Source organism: Cygnus olor, chromosome 9, assembly GCF_009769625.2.
Source record: "Cygnus olor isolate bCygOlo1 chromosome 9, bCygOlo1.pri.v2, whole genome shotgun sequence".
In the NCBI taxonomy this organism is placed as follows: Eukaryota; Metazoa; Chordata; class Aves; order Anseriformes; family Anatidae; genus Cygnus; species Cygnus olor.
Window position 1 is genome coordinate 8,160,211 of NC_049177.1, and position 20,076 is coordinate 8,180,286.

At 52.6% G+C, this 20,076-nt stretch overlaps 1 protein-coding gene across 9 annotated transcripts in view; it reads right to left on the bottom strand.

The window, feature by feature from the left end:
* ST6GAL1 (ST6 beta-galactoside alpha-2,6-sialyltransferase 1) overlaps positions 1 to 19,050 on the bottom strand; it is a 56,145-nt gene extending 37,095 nt beyond the window's left edge. For 6 of the 9 annotated variants that reach the window (XM_040568055.1, XM_040568043.1, XM_040568047.1 and 3 more), the window contains exon 1: positions 10,438 to 10,804. The gene's annotated coding sequence lies outside the window, so the exon portion shown is untranslated. Of the gene's footprint in view, positions 1 to 10,437; positions 10,807 to 10,871; positions 14,405 to 15,319; positions 15,451 to 18,845 lie in introns of those variants that run through there. The other 3 variants (XM_040568044.1, XM_040568045.1, XM_040568049.1) reach the window with 3 other exon arrangements.
* Between the last annotated feature and the right edge of the window lie 1,026 nt (positions 19,051 to 20,076).

Below are 20,076 nucleotides of genomic sequence, written 5' to 3' on the forward strand. Positions count from 1 at the left end.
GACAAGGCGCTGCAAACAAAAAGCATATTGCAGCTTCCAACCTATCTGAACTCAACTTCCTTCATCCTCCTCCCAAAACCTGCGCTGAAAGCTGCAAAAAATGGGTGGAAGCTGGGAAGAAAGAAGTGAGGCTTGTATCAGCTCAGCTGCCCATCAGACCACAAGGTGCTGGGAAGGATGAGCGCTGCCCAAAAATGGCTCTGGCAGATCGGCAGCTTAAGACCCAGCGTAAAACTCTGCTGAGGACAGGTATGAGCCCTGAGGCCGGGCTGTGAGCAGAAAGAGCTGTGCTACAGCCCCAGCTCTCCAGCTGGCACTGCTGCAACCAGGGATGCGACAACCCCACCACCGCACCTACCTGCTGCACTGCACACATGGCAGGGCACGGCACTCAGACCTCTGAAACCTTGGCCTTTCCGCAATACCTCAAAACAAGTTAGGCTTCTAGGGTCTTGTCTACATGGAGACATATGGGAAGAGTTAAGCCAAATTAATGGCAGGCATGAATTTTAAAAGTATGAGTTAATATGCATTAATGACCCTGGTAAGACCTCTCAATTCTAGCTCAAATAAGCTTGGATTTCATTCCTTTTCATTCACTTCCAGCATGGACTAAACAAAACATAATTAAAGAGTGTCCAAGCAGAAACTTAACACCATTTCTGACATCAAATTTTACAGCTAATCCTTAATTGTTTTGATTTTTTTTTCCTACCTAGATGGCAAGTATGTGATTGTCTATCCATCTAATTAAACAATCCATAAATATCTAATGAAATATTTATCTGATTACGCTCCCATAATAACTAAGGAAACTTCTCAACCCTAAAGCATGCATTTCACTGCAACACACCAGTGCTGTCCATCTGAAGAAGACTGGTGCTTTCCAAAGCGATCTGCCCAGAGATGACGACAAAGTGCAGAGCTGAGCTCACCTCTGAGATCCCGGTCAAGAACTCTTTCCCTGTGGTTCAGCCAAAACTAGAGGCTGCTGAATCACAGACAGACTGGTTACACATGTGAACCTTGAACAAGAAGCTTGCCCACGGATTCCTGGAGAACACTTCTGTGGGATTTCTCCCTGGTTTTATCCTGAGAGATCAAAACCGCAGCAAGAGCAGAGTTGCAGGGTTGCCATACCGCCCTCACCTACCCAGAGCAAACGTGGAATGCTAACAGGTTTCCAAAACGGGGAGAGGGAAGGCAGAAAGGGGCTTTGCCACACTTGAAAGTGAACTTGATTTTTACCTCAGGTACAGATGTGAAGGAATTCCCACTGATTTTCAAGAATACGCTCCTAACCACAACTGAAATTGATGAGCCGCATCCACAGTGCCTAAAATATTCCCAACCAACACCCACACTGGATTACAGAAGAATGAAATGAAAGACAGCAAGTAGCGACTGCTATGAAAAGTAGCAGATAAATCAAAATAAAATGAGATTCCTTCCATGCACCTCTCCCACCTCTCTTCCCCTGAGGACTCGTGGCACTTTTTAAAGCCCACACCTTGCAGCAGGCTCAGCACAGATGACCACGCACATGACACAGATGTCCACACGCACAGGGCCACTACTCAAAGCAAAGTCTCAGTCATGTTTTCAGACTCCTCAGTCCACAGGTGAACTACTCATTTGGCCAGACTTCAAGAAGGCTATTCTTTAAAAATACGTAAAATTTAATTTGAAGAGACAGAAAATTCCAGTGATCTCAGTCCCCAGTCTATATCATGAGCAGATAGTCTGGCTAACTCATCATGCAAGCCATTCTTCAATTAAAGTGTTCTTCCAGTAATGCTCTTTCTGCTTTTCTAGCTTGGCACTCTCACATCTCTCCAAACCACCCCTTCCTGATTACATTTATATCAATCCTCCCTTGGCCTGCAGGAATCCCACTACCTCCAACAACAAAACACATCCTTGGGACTATTTCCTTCATCTCTGCTCCTCATTCCTTCAACCTCAACACCATCTCTGTTCCACTTACCCTCAAGCCTGGCCCCTTCTGGTTTTTGTTTTCCTTTCCTTTCCTTTTAAATCCACTTAACCACTCCTTCCTACAGGGTTTTTTTCTTTGTTTGTTTTTCTTCTCCCCAAAAGCAGCTCCACTCTCCGACACTTTTCCTCTCCACAGAGCAGACCATGTCTTCTCCTTCATTACACTCTGGAGCATCTTTCCTTTTTTGCTTACTTCCATGAGTCTGTGCTTTCCTGGTCCTTGTCACAACCACTCCTCAGAGCGCAGCTGACCACCTTCCGCCCCAAAGGGTGCCAAGAGCCTGGCATCAGGAAGAAGGAAAAGTTCTGTTTTCCTCCACTGTTGCACTGTTCCCAGCAACTCTGCCCACTTCCGTTAGGTTATTGCCTTTGCACTGGTTAATACCAGACCTACCTCTCAGCTCCCTCCCTCACACACCACCTCGGTGATGCTGAGAAGTTAGCAGCACGTAGCACGAAGGCCTCCAGCTACTTCATCAACGTACCAGCAGAACTCCTCCAAAGTGGGAAAAAGTCCCTTTGAAAGACTCACAGAGTAATGATATGTAGTGCTGGGTAATAAAATCCTGCAGAATCAAAAAAGGGTTTTAATTTGACCTGTATTCTTTTTCTGCACCTTGACTTTTTCCTCTGGATTCTGCCCAGTTTGTGGAATTTTACCTGGGGCCACAGAAATGTAAACAAACATAAATCGTATTTCAACCAAACTCACCCAGAAAAATCAGCACAGAGCTGACAGAGAACAAGGTTTTTGTTTCCGCTGATGAATCTCACTTATGAAGCGCCCAGCACCCTGACAATTCTTTATACCGAATCTCTGCTGAGGGAACAAACACTGGGTTGAGTATTAATGTCAATTATATAAGCTTACATTAAAATGAAAACAATAAAATACAGTTTGATTGTAACACCTATAATCTTGTACATTCAAATCTCCAATTTCCTTAAGACCCCTAGCAAGCACAAAGGGTTTCAGGATTCCAGTTGGGTCATAAAGATGGTCAAGAAATAATACGCTGATTATCCATCACGAGACTGCAGTACAACCTTGGAGTTACACAGAACTATACCTCGATCGTGTTTGACAATGGAAGCGGTAGCACTAACGTATCTTCTCTGACTGATAAGAGTACATTTCAACCATGTTTCAAATTTGTCAAGGAAACACAAAACCCTTGTGATTTGTGTTTAAAAATTTTTATTTATTTAATTTTTACTACACAATTGTTTTTAGGATGCTCAGTGCTTGAGCTACTCTGTTCGGAAGGCACGTGGTGGTCTACATTACCTTTCTGCCAGCAGCACTTCCTGAACGCTGAGTCCTACAAATGAATCTAGAAAAACACAAAACCTTTTCACTCTTGTGTTGCAAGTTAAATGTTATTTCAAGATAAAAACAGCTCCTTGAGATTTGCGCTCTGCAGGGGACAACTATGACCGCGGATCGCTTTCAGTCTCTGAGAGAACCATTTCGGTAAGCAGCTATCTTTGCTGCAAGATTGCCATGACAATTCCTATTGTCACTCCATCCCAGTTAACACCATTGGCACACTTCCTATGGACTGTGACCTCCGTTAATTCACACAGGGCATCTGCAGGAAACATGGCAAACTGATTTCAATCCCTTTGATCTTCTCATCAGCGAATGCTGTAGTGGTACGAGAGACGGGCCATAAGGCATACTTCTATCTTTCTGCAAAGTTATACAGTTACAAATGCAAACTGCTTCAGTCCCCGTAAGCAGGAACGGTTGTACTAGTTACAACAGGAGTGCTAGCTTGCTCTCAGCGTCTCTCAGTCTGGGATCTCAGCCACAAGCCAGGGCTCCAGCACCACCATGCGCACCAGTGTGATGAGGGCTGCTAAATGCAGATCTGTGTGCAACGTGCCTGTGACAGGCCTGGCTCGAGCTCCATACTTCATTCAAACAGCTTCATAAAGCCCAGACGAACAGAATTCTGCTGATCTTTGTGCCCCAGGTGAGCGACCACGTATGGCAGAATACCCATACCCTCCCCTGCTCCTGCTGACAGCCCTCTCTACCAACGCAGGCAGGAGGGAGCAGGCACCAGCTAGGGACCTTGTAGATGCTGTCTCTGCTCACTGTCAAGCTAGACGTATTAACAGCCAACATGTATTTAGAAGTTGCACCGTGCATTTGAGTAAAGTTTCCAAATATTTCCAGGTGCCTTGGGAAAGGGACGGCGATAATCAGAACCAGCATCACGCTGCAGCGTGCCCGGGCTGGCTGGCTGGGGGTTCCTGGCTTGCTCCAGCAGCACTGGAGTGCACACCGGGCAGCAGAATGAAGGCAGCTCCGCTCTGTTAATTTTCGGTAGCTGCCAGTTCCCTGAGGAAACACGCATCAAGAGCACACAGAAATTTTAGCTCAGTCTGGCAAGGAGCTCTCTTCTGCATTCACAGAGGTGCTGTTCCAGGCATCCAGGGCACAAGCATAAAAGGGAAAAAGTGGAGGCCTCCCTGCCCTCCAGCATCCTGTTGGTATGCAGGGTGATATTCTGTGCAGTGTTTCTATTCTAAATTAAGGTATCACAAACAGACTTTTTTTTTTTTATGAAGACAGAGGAATAAGCAAGATGCTGCACTGCAGCTTTCTCTGCAACCTTTGTTTGAGAACAGAGGTTATGGTAACTTGTGAGCAACAGATCATGAGCAAATATTTAAGATCATCTGACATCTTGCTGGCAGAGCCGCAACTCTCAAGTCTCTGAAGACACCCAACAAGAGGCAGAAACTCAGCAGGCAGCTTCAAAAGGCTGACAAGGGACCAACAACCCGAGTGAAGCAAACGCACCACTCGGGACCTGCAGAGACAAAAACCTAGCGGACAGCACGGTGGGGACAGCACACAGTCCCCACATTTCACAGAGGTGCTATCACTCTGCCCTGTTACTTCCCCAAATGAATTCCTAGGAGCTCTCAGGACCAGAATAGATTGAATACCCCAGACCTGCAGATGAAAACACCAGCATACGCACACCCCGCTTCAAAGGGCCTTCACCAGAGCTGGCATCCACGACCACACCAAAAGGCACATGTGCAGCCTGCTGGCACATGGTGGGAAGCACACACGCACCTCTCCTTGCTTCCAGCAGTCCTGCAAACGAAGGGATCTGTCTTGCAGAGCTGAAATCATGACAGATATGAACAGGCTTAAGTGCTGCCTTAAAGCACTAACCAATGCAGCACCATTGCTCAACGTGGTGTTTAACAAACACAAACAGATGTGCCCACACAATCAAAGATGTCCACAACAGGGTACATAAAAAAAGAAAGAAGAATTTACACCAGCGTTTTCCCTTACCCAGGGAGGGAGCCAACACTGCCAGACCCCACGCTGCTCAGAGCCGAGGGCAGTCCTGCTCTGCTGCAAATCTGAACACTGACCCCAAAGATTGTCTTTGCTCTGCGTGCCATCAGCTATGGCATTTCATACTGCTCCTTGCCTTCCCAAGCTGCAGCAGAAAGCAAGCTCACCTGAGCTTTGTCCGTTTTCACTGCCACCACCTCAGTAGGAACCGCACCCGTGTCCTTTGGCTGATGCTTGGGAGCTCGTCACGAGCCAGCAGGGAGCAGACAGAGCTCCCCGTGGAGCTGCTGCTTCACAGACCCACTTCCAGCCCCTCCTTTTTGTACCCGCTCACCTCCTTACTGCAGGCATCACAGCAGAGCGATGAGATGTGCATGGGCACAGTGAACCTCTGGGCTGGTTTTAGGAAGGACACTTTGGGTTCACATCTCATTAGAGGCTGAACTGCCACGCATGTTTTAAAAAAGGCAACAAACCTGGATTTTATCTATAAGCAAATGCCCGAAGTATGTAAGTTTTTCCAAGGTCTTTAATTACACAAGTAATTAGAGCATCTGATAACAACGACTCCTGTCGGCCAGATATCTAGGAGCTCTTTACAGCAAAAACACCTCCTTTCATATTTGAGTTTTATAATCAGCACGATTACAACTGAAAGAGCATTTGGAGGAACTACCTACAGCTCACACGTCACAGACAAGTTCCCAGTCAAGCAGCACCAGCTTCAAGCACAGCTGAAGCGATGAGGGATTTCAGCAGACCTGCACGTATCCTCGGTGAAAACATTCCCCGCACACAAAGCGATCTCAGCAGCTCGGCAGCACGCGTACCACCCCACGTTCAGAATCAGAGCCTGGCCTCCCTGAGCAGTTATGCCAAAAGCTGTATGTAGGTCAGCAACCTAAGAAGGGCTGTGGTTGGGACAAAGTATCAGACTGATTCATAATGCTCTTTGATTGCTAAATCCTTTGCAGAATTGGGATTTACATTACTCTAGCAAAGACAAGGGCTACAGTAAAGGCCAGTACGTTTCATAAAACATCATCAAAATAATACTGTCAGATCTTTTATTGCCATCTTTATAAATGCCAAGTTGAGAACAGGAAAACAATGTTTTCCCCTAGGGCTGCAAGGGCTGCTTTGACTTTTCCATGAACAGAACAGAGGACCACAACCCTACTGCACCATTCCTGCCCCTCCAAAAGCTGCCAGTGCAATGGCTCAGGTGGGTCAGGAGAAGCAGAGGGAGGTGACAGACCCTGAGTTCGAACATCTTCCTCAGAGCCAGCCAGCCAAGCCAGCCTTAGAGCCCCGGGTACGACAACCCGAAGCGGATTTTGGCTAGCACCAATTATCATCCTCCTCTCCCTCCAGCCTGGAGCAGCGTGAAGGCTGGGAGAGACTTGTGCTTCACAACCAGCTGCGTGCTCGATGCCTGCAAGGGCGCTGTCACCTATGCACTGCCTTTGGCAAAGCTCTGCCCTTCAGCAGGCCACCTATCCTCTCGCACAGACAGGGAAATAAGCCGCTGAGCGTGCAGTAATCCTGCTTCTGCAGTCAAGTTCCTCTTAAACCACAGCCTCAAGGACAGACTTAAAGATATGAAACATTACTGGCTACATCCACTTTGCCATTAATTAAAGCACCCTCGTCCATCTCATTCTGGGACTTTTAATTTCCTCCCATGCATTTCCAGCTCTTGCAAGAGGGAACTCTGTCAGCAACTGCTACAAATTAAGATTCAAGTACTTGCCTGCTTTGTCCCAGAAAAATTAGGTCTTGGCTGATGATGATGCATCTCCACATCCACAGCTTGGTTTCAACCAAGTAACAGAGTATTTCCAAACAAATAGCAGTTAGCCAAGCAAGCAGCCTTGTTATCAAAGCCTCATAAACACACGTTTGCTTGCACAGGTTGAGGTGGAGGAGACGCCCGTGTATTCCTCTTGCTTTCTGAACCAAGACATGTAACCTTATGCTTGCTGTCAGCTAGACAGGCATGCTGCTGGTCGCGGCTGGTGGTTCACTGTCCAGGTCTCTGAAACAGGATTTTCAGCCCAGCCACCGCTTTTGCAGAGAGGTGCAGGCACAACACAGCACAGCACGCCCGCAGAGCCTGAACCGCCGCCACTGCTTACCGCGAACAAGGCCACGACGCAGCACTTTGCCCACCTAGAGGAAGCATCCACAAAATGACCGAAGAGGAGCTACAGCACAGCGCTGGGCAGCTGCAGGCTGCGGTGCCATCCTGCCCCTGGCACCCAGGACCCCAAGCTCTCCCGAGCACACGCAGCTCTGCTCACTCCTCCCCGCATCACGGCCACCTCCAGCAGCAGCAAACAGCTTCAGGAGCTAAGCCAGGCAGTGACACACGTTCCAGCTGGACCCTGTGCCCGTAGTGCCTCCAAAGCGACAGCCGGCACGGCGGTGAGGAGCTGCGCTGCCCACAGGAGGGGAGCGCCGGGTCCAGGCGAGCTCCTGCAGCCCTCGCCCTCCCGCAGCCACCGCGGAAACGAACGGGAAAAGTTGGCCTCATGCGGCGCTCCTGGCCCGAGTCCCAGGGGCCTTCTGGGGAAGGTTTTCGCCAGGAATACTCTGCTTCCTACGGCACATCCAGCATTGCTCACCTCTACACAAACCCCGCCATTACCCCGAGCTTTGCTGAAACCTTCACTGATGCCGTGACCCAGGCAGAAGGGCGTGAGGGCTGCATACTCCAAACCTGACCTTGCCCTGGGCACCAGGCGGGGAGGACGGCTCTCTAAGATACGCAGCCCAGTACAACCAGCAGCTCTTGCAACAAAAGCTGAGGCTGGAAAGGCACCGTTCCCCCGGCAGCACCCTTCACACCAGCATCCCAGGCGGCCGCTGTCCTCCCCTGTATGGAGGCCAGGAGGCCGGTGTGGGACCACATCGCGGTGCTCCCCTGCGTTCAGGCAGCACGGCTCAGCAGTGTTAACCCACCATGAGCCCTGCAAAGGGGGTTTTGGCTCCCACTAGGCCAGCGAGTGCCCGAGGCAAGCGCACACCAAGCCGCGCTCCCTGCTCGCGGCGGGACCCGCACCTCCAGCTCGCTGCCCCCGCGCCCAGCAGGGCTCTCCGGCCGCGTCCGGCCGCCCTCCCAGCACCTTCACCCCCTCGGGTGTTTCTGCTTCGACACCGCCAGGACGAGACCCAGCCGCGGCGAGGCCGTGGAGGCAACGCCGAGAGGCGGCAGCCTGCGCCCCTTCCCCGGTCCCGCTCCACCGCGCCCCTTTCCTGGCACAACCCGCAGCCGGCCCTCGGCACCGCACAGCGCGGCGGGCAGCACCGCACGCACCTCCGCACGGGCTGCCCCCGCCCCGAGCCCCGCAGCACGCCCCCGGCCGTACTCACGGGCTGCGCCCCGCCGCCGGGCCGGGGGACACCGGGGGACACCGGGGGGGCTCCTCCGCCGGCCTCCGGGCGCTCGGGAGCGGGGCCGCCCGCCGCAGGGCCGCGCACCGTGGGCAGCGGCTCGGCACGGGGCCGGGGCAGGCAGCACCGGGACGTCGCCCCGCCGCGGGGGCGGCACTCCTCGGCCGGGCCCCGCAGCACTCGGGGAAGGGGGCGGCCAGCCCGGGCCGGGCCCCTCCCCTCCCCTTCCCTTCCCCCTTCCCACCTGCGCCGCCGCCGCCCGCCTTTGTTGCCGCCGCGGCCGAGGCGCTGAGGGCCGGGGGCAGCGGGCGGTGCTGGGCGGTGCTCGCGGGACCCCCGGGGCCCTCCCGCTCCGTGCCCGCGGCCCGGGGCCCGCCGGAGGCCGAAACGCGTCCGGTGGCGGCGCTGGGACGGGGCGGCAGCGAGGGACGAAGTTTCCCCGTCCTGCCGCGGGGATGCTCTGGTGGCTCTGTGCGGCCCCGGTGTGCCCGCGGCCCTTCTGGGGAGCGGAAAGGGGGCTCGCCCGCCCTGCACCGCGGGGCCTGGGCTGCACGACCGGGGGCGCACAGCACGGCCTGGGGGCGCACAGCACGGCCTGCGGGCACCCACACGCCGTTAGGAGGTGTCCCCAGGGCCTGGCCTCGCTCCCAGCGCTGCACGGTCCCGGTTTAAAGCCGGGTCAGGCTTCAAGCACCTCTGGTTCCCTGCCAAACCTCCGAGCACGCGGCAGTGAGCGCAAAGGTGTTCTGCCAAGTTACCTACTAGTAAGGCTGCGGCCAGGCACCGATGTGGTTAATGTCACCACAAAGCCTTGAACTCTGGAAGAGGAGAGCCAAAAGCAGCGGCCCCCACGGCCCAGCGCAGCTTATGGCCCAGGCTCACACCCTGCAGGTTTGTGTCCCGACCTCACCGTGCCACCCCACGGCCGGTGACGTCCCCTGACCGCACATCTCCCCAGCCTGCTCCTTGCAACCAGCCCATCCCTAGGGCTCACTGACCCCAGAGGGGTTGGGACACCTGCAAGGACACCCAGAGTGCACTGAAATCACCCCCTAGGGAAGAAACAACCCGCAGTGCCATCGCAGAAGGCAGGTGACATGATGCTGTGGGCAGGTACAGCTTGTGGCAGCGTGACCCTGGCAGGTGGAGGAGAAGCAGAGGGGGGGACACAGCTTTCGCCCAGGGCAGCCGAGTCCTCGCACCTACCCCAGGCTGCAGGGCTGCTGGCACGTGGATGCACGCAGGGCCTGGAGCGATGGGCAGGCACAGCTGGTGTGCGGGCCGGGTCCTGGCTGCATGTCCCCATGGCCCCACATGGCCCTACGACGCTCCTTTTTGGAGCACAAGCCCCAGAGCTTGGGTTTCACAGGACACAGGCGCTTTGCCGCACGGGCAAAATGGTTTCAGGCACTTTCCAGCACTTACAAGGTGGTTAAACCTATACACAGAAGCTGAAGCTAGGATGAGTTTGCGAGGCTCCTTGAGCAGGATCATAAACAAGAAAGGCAGCTGGCCAGCCCACACTTACCACTAATCATGTTTGTTTATGCGGATGGTTGCTCTGAAAGGTCTTGGCCTGGGGTAAGATCCTTCACTGAGCATCTTGCTGGTCCTTTTGCAGTCAGACCGTGCAGGAAGATAGCTGCCGTCCCCCACGAGCAACTGGATGAAAGCCCCCTGCCCTCCCCCAGGGGCCCAGGTTGGTAACACACCTGCTTGCCTCCACGTCTCCCATGACACAGTCTCCTCTCACGGCTCCTCAGCTGCACCTCGGATCCCCGGCACCGCACCGCTTGCAGGAGGGAGCGTAACTGCTCAAGTCCCCCGGCTGGTACAGCAAGCACTTCCCCTCCTCCTGGCACCGCTCATCCCTCCCCTCTCATTGCACCGAGGCTTCAAACCCTGACGCTGCCAGAGAAGGGACCACCCATCGAGGAGGGAAACCTTCCCCTGGCTTTGGGAGCGATTACAAAACGTGAAGATAAACGAAAGCAATCTTTCCTGTGGCCCCGCGGGGTGAACCTCACCCACCTGCCTTGCCGTGCCCTGGAGCAGGCAGCAGGGACCACAGGGGGAGCGGGGGAAAGCAGCCAAATTCCAGAGGGACACACCAAGTGTGCTGCCTCGTCTCACTCTCAACTCCTACCTTCTGGCTGTGCTTCCTTCCAGGGAACAATGCTGTCTCCAGCTTCTTTGTCTGAGATGCTTTTCCCTATGCTGCAGAAGAACAAGTGGTTGCAGGGTGACCATTGCAGTCACAAGCACTCCTCTTTTTCTGCTGCTCTAAAAGGCCGTGCAGCCTGAAGGAGGAACATCACAAAAAGAAGGCTTTTGTCCCAGCATGCATGTGTCCCATCCCAGCCCGGTTCAGGGACTCTCATCCCACCGCCAGCACCGGTAGCTGCTGCAGCACATGAAGACACACATCCTGGTGTTACGGATCCTCCTCCAGGCTCAGCTGCCAGGCTCCCGGGTGGCTGCACAGAAAGGAACAGGTCTCATGGCGGTGGCTGGCACAGCTTTGCCCCCTGGCTACATGCACACACCGAGTTACAGCTGTCTGGGCAGGGAAGGAAGGGCACATCGTAGTGGTTCTTGCTAGACACATTGCAGACAAGCAGTCAGCTCTCCAGCGACGAGCATTCGTGCTCCTTGTCTGCTAATATTGGAAGTTTGGGAAGAACAGGACTCCTTTATTGAGAGACATGTAAGGGTGGCTTTGATTGGTTTTTACATGAAAAAAATATTCAGTCCTATCTTCAGTTCCTTAGCTCTTTGATTAAAGCTTTAATAGCTTCATGACAAAAAGTTGTCCCTGTCTCCATTGCTCAGCCTGGCTTTCCTTGAACCACACAGGGGACCTGCATGAATGGCCTTACTCTGTGCAACAGCAGAAAATTTCTCCTGAAGCTTCTGACTTCAGTACAGTGAAACCAACTGAAAATAATTGACACGAGAGTTCAGAAGGTCCCCCAAATCCACATTGTCCATCCTCCTTGCCCCAAAGCATCATTCCTGACAAAGGTTTGACTAACCTGGTCTTAAAAACATTCACTGATGGAGATGTTGCAAGCTGTATCTTTGCCAGGGTTTAATTATCCTGCAGTTGGAAAGTTTCTCTCACCGTCTTTTCAAAATCTCTGCTGTTGTAATTTTTCCCTTGTCCTCAGTGGGCACGGAGAACAGTTTATTGACGTACTCTGTGGTAGGCTGTTATATATTTAGAGTTTAACTCATCTCCCTTGTCTTGTTCTGAATAGAACAACGCCAGTTCATTCAGCCTGTCCCCACAGGTCATGTTGCCGAGCTCTGCCATCCTTCTTGCTGCTCACCTCCAGTTCCTCCCCAGCCAGAGTTTAACTTTTGTGCCCCAGCCTGGATGTAGATGTCTGTTCTGAAGCCCAACCTGCCCTGAGCAGAGTGCAGGGGTTGCACAGCACCACACGTGCACACTTCTGCCCGTAGTCTCCAATTCACGTGCTGCCTTCACGGGCGGCTGTTGTCACCGACTCGAGTTCCCTGGCACTCACTGTGCTGGCCACAGCTCTCTCCATGACCCTGGTGCCAGACCCCGGGCAGGCTGCCCTGGGCAGCAGGAGCAGCCCGCGCCCCTTGGCAATGCCGAGCGTGGTGCCAGCCTCCGCCCCTGCGCACCGCTGTGCACTCCTGCTCCTCTTGGCATCTGGGATTCTTGCATGGGCAGGATGCCTCCTGCTTCCTGCATTCCCACGGGTGCACTCTCCAGGCAAAAGTGAAGTAAAAAAAAACAGTTAGGCCACTGTGTTTTCTCCTTTGGCCAGCTCCAGACAGTCTCTTGGGACTGGGGCGAGGCTACCAGAGCTCGTGATTCATTATGCCCATGTTGTATTTATCTCTTCTCAGTGTTGTGCTGTTGGCATTCAACAAAAATACAACACATTTAACTGGGAGAGAAACGGCAGACCCCAAGCAGTAACAGCAACAGGGAAGGATTTATAATTGTTGCTGGCATGCAGCATATAGACTCAGCAACAATTTAGGAAGGTTCAATTGTCTCAGATTGCACTTGCAGACAAGGTAACAAATGCAAGTCCGCACACAGTCCCAGCTGGAAAAAAAAGTAATAATAAAAAAGGCGGGTCTGTTTTTTCTTGGAAAATTCTATGTCACTGGGTTGCAACACAAGGATGTAAAATCTCCCTTCAGGCCAGGCTGAAGAATGCTTTAGCATCAATGCCATCAGCTCAGTTTTCTTCTCCATCTCCTACCTGCACACCATGCTGCGTGGCAGCACACGGCAGAGAGAAGTCGTAGCCCTCCCTCCCGTGCCGTGTTTCAGCCCAGCTAAAAACAGCAAACGTCCAAGTGCAGCTATCGTTCTGTTCTCTTTGTTGTCTTCACACAGGAGAGGGTTCAAGTCTGGACAATTATCACCTAGACCAATTCCTGCAATCAGCATCCCAGCAGGATGCTGTATGCTGCTCATGCCCTGGCTCCTTGAAAGTTTAAAATAGGGAAGAAAATGTCACTTCCTATTATTTAGGGAGAGAGGAATTCATATATTTTAAAGCCAAACAGAACCAGAGTGTATGAATAACTTTTCTCCCCCATCCCCTTCTAATCATCTTGATTATGGCAATAAAGGAGGAATCTTCTCCTGCTGAGACGCAAAAGGGTCTTGGAGACCCTCAGACTGCACCACATCACGGGGGGAACCTGAAGGTACTGCTACAGAATCTGCCATTAGCTGAAAAACACCTTGTAGAGTAGATAAGTGCAACTGAAACATCTTTAAATCATGCCTTAGGTATCTATAGCAGCAGCACATTTCCCGGAAGAAAAGCCCAGTCCTGGCTACGCTCCAAGCCATCCAGCTGCTGAGGCGACAGTGTGCAGCACCGTGGGTTCTCCTGGGCACAGCTGGCAGAAGCACGCAGGGACGGGGTGGACCTGTAACTCCTGACGTGGACCTGTAACTCTTCACAAGGTCTTTTCCTGCATGTCAGGCGTAGCACAGCCACGCTGCTGGAGGAGGAGATCTTCCATGGGTCACAGCCAGCAGCATGGGAGGTCAAGGATGAGCAGGAGGAATTTCCTTGGATGAGAGCAGCATTCCCCAGTATGGGCTCATGGCAAGAAGTGGTTTCTTTCAGGGCTGTGTTTTATTCCCCACACATCCGTGTTTTTTCAGGCTACCCAGGAGAGTGGCTCCGGTGTTCATTCCTTTGGGACAACAAAGTCAGTGGCCATCCTTCAGAGATTTCCTGGCAGCACAAGAGGTGCCCCTTCAGCAGTCAGACCATCAGACTTGGTTTAAGCTTGCCTCTCCCTGATGAACCCCCAAACTTAGTTTTTATTACAGTAATCCAGACGTTGACAAACAAACAGCCTTCCTCTGCACAACTGGAGCTGAGAAGCCCAGCCAGCAGCACCCCCATGCACTGCCCACCATTGCATTCACCCCCGCGTGGCCCCCAGGAGGGCGGCTGGAGCATGCCTGCCCGACAGCGAGCTGCAGAGCTCTGGTCTGCCACCGTGCAGGGCTGCTTTCTGGGGGGACACATCTTCCCTGCGAAAGGAAAAGGCGCTGTGCTGCGGCACTAAGGGACGGTGCTGTCGGCACCTGACATCATTGATGGGAAAACAGCAAAAAGACAGAGCTACTCGCACCGCTCTGCCCCATGACATGAATTCACAGAAGGATTAGTGGCGTTCTCAGCATTGCCCCTGACTTACCAGGAAATCCTGTAAACACAAATTGAAAGCAATGATGTAATATTTTCATGAAACCCAAGAATTTCAACATGGAAAGTACTCGGTTTGAAATGTTTTCTTGATTAAAAAAATAATATTCAGTTTGTTAGGAAAAAAAAACACCACACCACACCACTTCAACTGAAAAATAATTTCAACGAAACATTTCCAAGTAGTGCTCACCAAGATATGCTACTCCTCATTGCTCCTCAGAGTCCGGGACAAGAGGCAGGGGCTCTGTGAGCCTCCTCCTGCAGAGGAGATGTTCCAGCCCGATGCAGAGTTAAGGAGCAGTGGATCCAGTGTGGTTACTTCACATCCCACCTGGTGCCTGTCTGCTCAGCAATGAAGAATTAGGAGCTTATCTGAGCTGAACTGTATGCAGTAACTCTGAGAAACCTTTCAAGACATCGTAACTAGTGCCATAATGTGATGGCTCTGCCGGACAAAGGCATGCTTGCTGCTGCCCAGGCCAACACGGAGGTTGGCACCCAGCTGCCAGCCCCCAAAAGCTGTCATGGTCACCCCCACGGGGCTGTCAGCATCTGCATTATGCTTTCCTGGATTTGCCCTACAGGGAGGTAGGGCTGGGTGCTGGTTGAAACACAGACTTTTTGGCCAGCTGCCCACCCTGCCCCATTGTTACCACCCGTCCTCCCTGCCTGGGGAAGCCCAGCGCATCCTCCGTCCTCAGTCAGGGTCTCCTAACACCCCAAGCAGGCTGGGCACAGGGAACAGAGACAAGGCAGACACTGCACCCTCCAGCCCCATCCAGACCGTAAGGTGGTTTTGGACCCAGCATCTGATCGCAGTGCACAGAGCAGTGCTTGAGGCTGGGCCAGGGATGTTGGCTCTGCTTACCAGGAGGCGTCAACTTCTCCCATTTGGTGGTTCACAGCACAGAGAGCGCCGATGAGGGGCATGGCACTGCTGGCATCCTGGTGCGGGGTGTTCTGCAGATTCATCAAGTCATCTGACCCACCGCAGCAGGGCTGAAATTAAAGGATGTAAGAGGCAAGCTTTAAGAAAGGAAGTCATTACTTACCTTCTTTTTTAGTGAATTTACGAATAGCCTACTGACTTCAAAGGGTTGAAATGTAAGCCATTCCTTTGTGTTTCAACAAAATACAATTTTTCTGGGTGTGCTTTGCAGTTTTTCCTTCTATTTACGGCACTAGCTGAAACTGGTGGTACCAGGCACTTGAGAACCAAGTCCTCAGCCACTGATGACCAGCCTTACTCCAGCTGAACCGGCTCCGCTGCAACCACAGGTGTACATCAAAAATACCAGTGGCACACCAGGACGTCACAGTACTCTACAACCACTTCTTTCCTTTAAATCAAGAACTGGGCTTTGAATTTATGGGGGTGTAAAGTTTCTTTCTGTATTAACCAGCTACTTGACATTGTGCTGTGCTGTGCTGAAGAGGAGTAGCTGCAGGATGTTCTCACCGTGTGCTTTTTATATTGAGAGTTATCAATTTCCCCTCACTTCTCCTAGGTATGGTTTAATTATCACGTGAGTACCTGCACCTTTACACCTTGAAGGTCCTGAACTGATCTGCAGACTGATTACCTGCATTTTCAGGTTGCAAACGTGGAGGTTCAGGGACAGATTTTACAACTGTCACTCTTGTTGATCAGTGCTAATTTGTATGAGTAGTTCTGCCACAGTCACAGGGAGCTATTGCTCAACACAGTAAAACACCACAGATTCTGCCTCTTTAGGTTTTCCTGAGAGCCAGTGGGATGGTGAGAGGTCTTCACACCCTCATTTTTTGATGGTTTACTTGAAACTCAAAACTTAGTCCTCCATATTAATTCTGGAGCCTGCTATGTAGGGAATTTTTAAAGCAACAAATTGTTTTATGCTCAGTCTCGGTGCTTATTTCCTAAAGAACTGCAAGAAGATCTTGCTGTAATGGTGCTGGAACGGCTATTACAGCACATCCTGTGCCACAGCAGCCAGTAGGCGCTTTGCACCCTCTTTTCAGAAAGCCCGGTGGGGAAGGCGAGGTAGCCAGCAGCACTCAGCCAGCTGGCACACTGGCTTTTTTGATCTGCACCCAAGACAGGATTAAAGAGCGCTCAGGCAGCGCGCTGGCCCCGGGCTGCACGTGCAGCACGCCCCCAGAAGTTGCTCCAAGTGAGCCCTGGTGCAACGCGCTGGGACTGGGAGCGAAACCACACTCACTGAGCCCTACAACCTCCCGATGTAATGAAATACCTAGGATTGCTTCCACTAGAAGCACAGTGTGGAGGTTGTCAGGGCAGCTCGCCAGCCCATTACTGTAATTCACCATCAATATGTGCTGTTTGGAAGCTCATTTCCAAAATAATCCAAGAGGATAATTTCTGTGAGGTCACAGCCTCCCCCAGGCCAACGACTGCTCCCTTCCATCCCCTCCTAGCAGCAGCATGAAGTCCAGCCTTGGCCTCAACACCATTCCAACCCTGCAGCACCCACAGGCAATTTGGGTGTTGCAAAGCTCTCCCCTTGCACGTCCCCAGCCCCCATTCCTTCCAGGAGGCAGGAAGGGACGAGGAGCAGGGATGCTCTGCAGCCAGGCACACAGAGTGCTCTCCAGGCTCAAGTCCAAGGTAAACCATGCTCGGCAGGACCAGCCCAAGCAGCGAGCGCTTACTGGGGAGCACAACGTCCCTAAAAGCTTTGGAGGAGCTCTGGGGACACACAGCCCACTGGAAAGCAGCTGAGGTCACTGAAAAGTAATGTTTATGCTGCTGAAGGAAACGTATAGGGGATTTTTATCTGGTATTGCAATCCCAGATAAACAAAGAGTCAGGGTAAATAAAGATGTCACCAGCTGATAATATATGCACAGGAATTTCCAGGCAATGATTTATACTGACGCCAGTGTATTTGCCAGCATAAAAATACAGTTGCAAGCAAAGCATTTGGGATGCAGCTCTCCCTCCTTCTAAAGGCCCCTGCCATTTGCTCCAGTTTGCTTTGGAATTGTCCAAATGAGAGTCCCTGGATGCCTCCCAAGCATTCACCCAGCACCTTCCTAGCTGGTAGCCCCTCATGCCCACCTGGTTTTGTGCACAATGCTCAAGAAACTCAAGTACAACTTTCCAATTACTGTTGGGGTGCAGAAGGAAAACCCAACAGTTATTCTGCCAGCACAGCAGCAAGGGCAGGGTGCTGGTACAAGCAGTTGTAACAGCTGTACAGGTGCTGGTGCAAAGCTGCCTTCGCTTACAGGCTTCTGTTTGTTACTGGCACAACCAGCTCAGAAGCCAGCACAGCCCAAGCTCTCCCTCTCCTCCCACCTCCCGTAGCCGTACGCCTGATGCAGAGGTACACGCATGCTTCTGGCCAAATCCTCTCTTCCCAAGACCGAGGTTCCCAAGGGACTGTGAGGAGCCCTGTCCACACTTGTGAGCCCTTTCAGGGCTGGCGTGGGGGGGCCACCAGCTGAAGGTGCTGGTCCAGAGCCACCCTCTCCGCGTGCCCCCAGAGCCGGCTGGCCCCGGCCCCAACTCTGCCCCTTTGCAGGGGAGCCTCTGTTCACGGCACCTCTTCTCTCCACCCTCATCCTTTTGCCTTCTGCTGCACAGATGCCAACTGCAAGCATAGGACCATGGCAGGCATTATTCCTGGCCCACACCTCCTGCACCACCTCTTTTCCAAGGTGTAGCTTCAGGGCAGGATGTGACCTGAAAGCTGCCTGCATCAGGGTGTGTGGAGGGCAAGCTGTGAATTTAAAAAAAGACCTCAAGGAAATGAAGTTCATGAGGGAAGAGGGTTTCTACATTGACCGCAGTAACACAGGAAGCAAAAAACTCACTATTAGATAAGAGCAGCAGATAACTTCTCATTTTCTCACCGACTGACCAAACTATAAAAAGATCAGGCCCTCGCTGCTTCCTGTTTTCACCACACCACGGTGCATTTCCGGCTCTTGCAGCACGGGGTGGCGAAGCCAAATGCCGCCGGCACGAGGCGTCAGGGCAGCAGCCTTGGCCACCACAAGGAACGGGGAGCACCGGGGCTGCCACTGTCCTGCTGGCTGCAGCAAGGGAACCGACCCCAGCCGCAGCGCCCTCGGAAGAAAAGCGACCCTTTTCTCAGGCTGTCTCTGAGCACGCTGGGCAGGCGGCTACCTGCAGCCTTCAGCCTTGCCCCTCCCGCATGTGCATTTCTTGTAGGAGCACAGCAGAAGGGCTGAGGCCAGCAGAGATCCACAAGTTCGTATTTAGGGAAGGGGGCTGTGCTCCGCAGCCCCCTCTGGGAGGGGGGTGGCTTGCAAATGCTGGAAGGCTCCAGCTGAAAGGTTTGGGTTTAGGGCAGCTGTTGGTATTTTAGTGGCAGCGACCCAAGAGAAACACCCCAAACTCGCCCCATGCTGTGTTACCGACTCACCAAATCCCACAGCGGAGCCCTTCCCTTCCTGGTACAAAGGAGGAGAAGCCCACCTGGAAGCAGGTGGGAGTGGGCAGGTTGCCAGTGCAGAAGGCTGCCTACAAAATCCCTGGTTTTCCTCAGACTCTCCAAAATACCTCAGCCAGCTGGAAAACACTCCAGCAAGAAAGTCAGCTTTTCAAGGAGGCAGAAGAAACCTGAAAGGGAGGATGAATAAAAGCAATGTTTCTGATTTAATACCTCTAATTCTAAGGCAGTGGGTCTGCTCAAAAGTTAACTGGAGAACAGTAAGCAAGTTGTCATGTGCTTCTACAGATTTTAAAGCTACTGTATTCGTGGATGGAATTAAACCTTGAAAAATACCCTATTTACAGGAGAAACGAGATGAGCAGGGGGCTTGTGAGGAGGCTGCACTGAAGTGAACAAGCTCTCCTCGAGGACAGGGGAATCCCTTGCCACGCTGTTATGGGTTCAGAAGTGTAGAGGGGAGAAGAAATTGCCAAAATATTCCTTCCTCAGCACGGAAATACAGAGCTTGGCTTGGGCAGAAGCCACACGGGTGGGTGAGAGGCTGGGTGGGAGACCACGGAGGCACCACAGCAGTGGCACAGCAGCCCTAGGCCACAGGAATGCGCTGAAACAGGGCAGGAATCAGAGCTCTGTGGAAATGCTCACAAAACCCAAACTGAGTCAAGGAGTAGGAAACGGTGAGACGAGGCCCACAGATGGTGAGAACAAGCGCAGACCAAAACAGAGTCCTACCTGCAGGCTGCGGGATCTGCAAGAAGCAAGGCTGGTTTGCAGAAGTATGAAAATAAACAAAGCATTTCGCTATGAAGGAAGTGGAAGGGGAGGGAGATGACAGCGGGGCGCGCTGGGCACCGCTCTCCAACCTGGGGGCCAGGCAGGTGGGAGACAAGTCCTCCTGATGCCTCCTGCAGCGGGTGTGCTGGGGTCCGGAGCCAAGGAGTCGTGCAGGTGCCACTGCAGGACAGAGGGATGCTGCGAGCCCCTGCCCAGCCTGTCCAACACACAGAGCCCCGAGAAACACCCCCCCAGTGCCTAGACAGAACCTGAAGGAAGGGTCAAAGCACACAGCCCAAAGAAAAATCAGAGAGACAACGCATCAGTTCCTTTCTCATGGAAAAGGGAAGGATGGTGTCCTCGTCCTGCGTTCAGAGCTAAGCAAGTATGCAGAACAGAAACATTTCCCCACGCTTAGCGTATGGCA